The sequence below is a fragment of the Myotis brandtii genome, unplaced genomic scaffold (assembly GCF_000412655.1).
Source record: "Myotis brandtii unplaced genomic scaffold, ASM41265v1 scaffold291, whole genome shotgun sequence".
NCBI classification, from domain to species: Eukaryota; Metazoa; Chordata; class Mammalia; order Chiroptera; family Vespertilionidae; genus Myotis; species Myotis brandtii.
The window spans coordinates 1,110,365-1,115,605 of NW_005361118.1; positions in this window are offsets into that span (position 1 = coordinate 1,110,365).

The following is a 5,241-nucleotide window of genomic DNA, read 5'->3' on the forward strand; positions in this document are numbered from 1 at the left end:
GTTGTTTACCCATATCTTCAGAAAAAAATCACTTCTACTGTCGTGGTAAACAACCTGCTTCCCTATTTATAATGGTCTGGCCCTCTAGCAACTTCAGCGCGAAATTATAGCTAATTTGCCTACAAACGTCAGGTGGTCATAGTAATCTGGCCACTCAGTGTATATCTTCTTTGGTTAATCTCTCCCCATCCCCTCCACACCTCTCCCAACTGAAATCCATCATACTGTTCCATGCATCCATGCCTCTGTGCCTATTTCCTTCATCGGTTTATTTTGTTCATTAGATTCCACTTACAAGTGAGATCATGTGATATTTATCTTTCTTTAACTGGCTTATTTTGCTTAGCATAATAATCTCCAGATCCACCCATGGTATTGCAAAGGGTAAGAGCTCCTTTTTTACAGCTACATAGTATTCCATTGTGTAAATGTACCACAGCTATTTTATCCACTCATCTACTTTTAATTCCTTCCAGCATATTCTTGATGTCAGATATAGTATTCTTCATTTCTGACTGGTTCCTTGTTTATGCTTTTTGTTTCTTTTTGCATGCTATTGTAGTTCCCATTAAGTTACTTATAATTCTCAATAAGTTACTTGAGCATACCTATAACCATTACTTTAAACTCTATATCTGATAACTTGCTTACTTCCATTTCATTTAGCTCTTTTTTCCAGAGCTTCCTCCTTTCCTTTCATTTGGAGATTGATTCTGTGTCTCCCCATTTTGTTGTCTCTTTGTGTTTGTTTCTATGTATTTGAACTATTATGCCTCACAGTCTTAGTGGGCTGGCCTTATGTAGTACCTCTCCTGTGGGACCTAGTGGTACAGCCTCTTTGATCTTCTGAGCTGGATGCTCTAGGAATGTCCCTTGTGTGGGCTATTTTGGCTCTTCTATTGTAGTTTGATCTTGTTGCTGTTGTCCCATTCATGGGTGATTTCTCCCTCAGGTTGGCTGACTGTGAGGCTCAAACCTCACCATGTCATGTGAACTGTTGTGCACATGCTGACAGAACAAAACAAAAGAAGAAACAAATAAAAAGCATACAAAAGATCCTACAACAACAACAGAAACAACCACAAAAGAAAAGAAAATTAAGAAAGAGAAAAGAGAACAAAAATAATAAAAGAAAATAAAAAATATAAGAAGAAAAATGGGGAAGGAAAAAGTATATCAAAGGAAAGAAGGGAGGGTATAAGAATAAAGAATAGGAAAAGGAAAATGATATAAAAGAGGAAGGAAAAATTATGAAAAGGAAAAAATAAGAAAAGGAAAAAGGAAGAGAAAGAACAAAAAATACAGTAAGAAAAAGGAAGATTAAAATAAGAGATATGAAAGAAAAAAGATAAAATAATAAAGCAATAAACAAGAAAAAAAGAAATAAAATAATGCAAATGCAAACAAACAATAAAATATCTGAAGTTAGTTCCTCTTGGCAAAGTAGTGTCTCCTGGGACCTCCCTTTGGATCCTGCTCTTATGTTGACTAATGCTGACTGTTTTGTATGCCATTTCTGGGCTTCCCAGTAGGGACTTTGGTGCTAGCCACTTTCAGAAGTTATCCACCCTTGGCTCTTGGCAACCTGTTTGAAGTTTCACGCGATTCAGTTTGTGGCTGCCTCTACAAGGCTTGGCTGTGCACAGGAGGGGTCAAGCTGTGCTCTAGGCAAGGCTTATTAGCAGCATGGGGCCCAGAGGCAGGTCAGCAAATGTCCTAAGGCTCCTGGGGATCTGCTTCTGCCCACCTCCACCTACTGATGAGCTGCCAGACTTAGTCACTGAAAAGGCTGTTTCTGAAAGGGCTTTTGGTGGAACTGGGAGGATGCAACCTCTGGGTCTCCTGTGAGAGGGAGGTGCCATTCAGATTTCAGGGAAGATTTTGGGGTGGGTGTGTTCCCATGTCCCAGAACCACACATCTGAGTCTGTCCCAAAATATTTCTGACCTTGGCAAGACAGAGCCCCTCATATGCAGTCTGGTGGGGTCTGCTGGAAGCCAGGAATTTCTATTAGGTCTCCAGTGAGAAGGAAGCACCAGTCAGGTTCCAGGGACAGTGGGGAGAATGGCCCTACCCCAAAGCTAGTCACTGATACCCCCTGAGACTGCCCGTTGCTGCTGCTTCCTCAGCAGGGGCCGAGGTGCAGAGTGGAGCAAGTGGGATTCCTGAGGGTGGGGTAAGCTATATCTCTGAGTGGGGGGTACTTGCCTTTCCCCTGGTTGTTGCTACTGGAAGGAACTTGCCCCTCTCAGGAAACATAGCTACTGCGATAAGGGGTGGGGGGTGACTGAGTGCAGGTCCACTGGCTATCTCTTCCCCCCCCCCCCCCCAAATGCTTCCCTCCCCAGCCTCTCCTCAGGCAACTCCAGTCCACACTGCTCTCCCTCCACTGAAGCCTCAGGTGAGTTGCTGCAAACAAAAATCCCATGCTCTGTTGTTTTTTGCAAGTGGCTTTATCTCCAACAGACTCCTTCTCTCCCTAGAGATAGAAGCCCTGCCCCCTTTCCTGGCTGGATGCTGCATGGGCTGCTGTTCTTAGCTCTGGTACTCCGAGCTGGGGAGCCCAGCCTGGAGTCCAGGCCTTGCTCCTTTCAGGGAAACACCCCCGAAGCTGAGATATCTCTCCTCATCCTCAGCCTGCTGTCCATGGGAGCTGGGCCAGGCCTTCTCAAGACCCCACCCTTCCCACCAGTTTTGAGGTGGTTTCTGCCTTTCCTTGTTAAACGTCTCCTCTTCAGCAAGTCTTCAGTTGGTAATTCAGAGTGAATGTTACCCAATTATTTTTATTTCCAGTTTGGTTCTGGGAGGAGGTACAAGAAAGATCCACCTACTCCACTACCATCTTGAAACCCTCTCTTTCCTATTTCCCTCCACACCATTTCCCATTTTGGGTATTCCTCCTCCAATGTCTTTTCTTCCTATAATATCTCTGTTCCTTTCTTTTATCCTTTTTCACCTTTTTTTTCATGTCCTCAATTCTTTCTCTTTTTGCTTCTTTCCTCTACACAATTCTGCAACTTGCACAAACCCTCTGAAACTCACACAAACCCTTAACAACTCACAGAATCCTTCTGCAGCTTTCCTAGTCTCCCTTAATTTGTTTCTTTTAAACTCATTTAGAAATAACCAACTTTATCTCCAACCGCCATGGCTCAGTGGTTGAGCATCGATCTAAACCAGGAGATCACAGTTTGATTCCTGGTCAGGGCACATACTCAGGTTGTGGGCTCAATCCCCAGTATGACTCTCTTTCATCACTGATGTTTCTATCTTTCTTTCCCTCTCCCTTCCTCTCTGAAAACAATAAAAATATATTAAAAAATAAATAACCAACCTCAGAACAACCTACTTTCATTTCTATATTACCAAAACCATATGCTTTTTTCCAACTTAATTAGAATTGTCAATTCTTAGAAACCTTAATTTTTAGTGACAACTAAAATTAAGTAATTAACATTCTTTAGATTTGCAAATTTATGAATATATTTCATACCTTTCAGAAACAGTTTTTTTCTATTGGCAAATACACTTTCATTTTTTTTGTCCTTTTTTTTAAAATTAAATCTTTATTGTTCAGATTATTACAGTTGTTCCTCTTTTTTCCCCTCCATAGCTCTCATCCACCCAGTTCCCACCCCACCCTCTGCCCTTACCCCTCCCACTGTCCTCATCTATAGGTGTACGATTTTTGTCCAGTATCTTCCTGCACCCCCACATCCCTTTCTCCCCAAGAATTGTCAGTCCACTCCCTTTCCATGCCCCTGATTCTATTATATTCACCAGTTTACTCTGTTCATCAGATTTTTTATTCACTTGATTTTTAGATTCACTTGTTGATAGATATGTATTTGCTGTTCATAATTTTTATCTTTACCTTTTTCTTCTTCCTCTTCTTAAAGAATACCTTTCAGCATTTCATATAATACTGGTTTGGTGGTGATGAACTCCTTTAGCTTTTTCTTATCTGTGAAGCTCTTTATCTGACCTTCAATTCTGAATGATAGCTTTGCTGGATAAAGTAATCTTGGTTGTAGGTTCTTGCTATTCATCACTTTGAATATTTCTTGCCACTCCCTTCTGGCCTGCAAAGTTTCTGTTGAGAAATCAGCTGACAGTCGTATGGGTACTCCCTTATAGGTAACTGACTTTTTTTCTCTTGCTGCTTTTAAGATTCTCTCTTTGTCTTTTGCTCTTGGCATTTTAATTATGATGTGTCTTGGTGTGGTCCTCTTTGGATTCCTTTTGTTTGGGGTTCTCTGCGCTTCCTGGACTTGGAAGTCTATTTCTTTCACCAGGTAGGGGAAGTTTTCTGTCATTATTTCTTCAAATAGGTTTTCAATATCTTGCCCTCTCTCTTCTTCTGGTACCCCTATAATTCTGATGTTGGTACGCTTGAAGTTGTCCCAGAGGCTCCTTACACTATCTTCGTATTTTTGGATTCTTTTTTCATTTTGCTTTTCCGGTTGGGTGTTTTTTGCTTCTTCGTATTTCAAATCTTTGACTTGATTCTTGCGATCCTCTGGTCTGCTGTTGGGAGTCTGTATAATATTCTTTATTTCAGTCAGTGTATGCTTAATTTCTAGTTGGTCCTTTATCACAACATCGAGGGTCTCACTAGATTTCTTAAGGATCTCAATACATTTATCGGCGGTTTCCATAAAATTCTTGAAAAATCTTAGAACCGTGGTTTTGAACTCTATATCCAGTCGTTTGCTGTCCTCCATTTCTGTCATTTGTGACCTGTTTCTTTGTCTTCGCATTTTGTCTGCTTCCCTGTGTTGGTAGAGTGGTTTTGTGTGCTAGGTGTCCTACAGGGCCCAGTGGCTCAGCCTCCCCAGTTACCTGAGGTGGACACTCTTGGTGCACCCCCTTGTGGGCTTTGTGCACAGCAATTGGCTGTGAGAATCAGCTGTGCCTGCAGTGGGAGAACTTCTGTGCTGAAGACACCCTTCTGGGGCAAGACTTGCTTCAGTGGGGCTTTGTTGCTCACTGAGTCTGCCCCTGACTCAGGGGAGGTACCGCGAGGGCTGGAGGCGAGCGGGCTGGAGGTACATCCATGAGTGTGTCCCTTATGGATCTGAGGAGTTGTAATCTGGATGGTCCCGCTCTGACCACTGGGTACACTGGCTCTTGGATTTAAGGAGGTGCTAATTTAGCCTCTGCCTGAGGCTACCCAGCAGGAGCTACGAAGAGATTCCTCTTCTTTGTTTGGGGTTTGGAGGTGCCCAGATGAGGCCCAGCT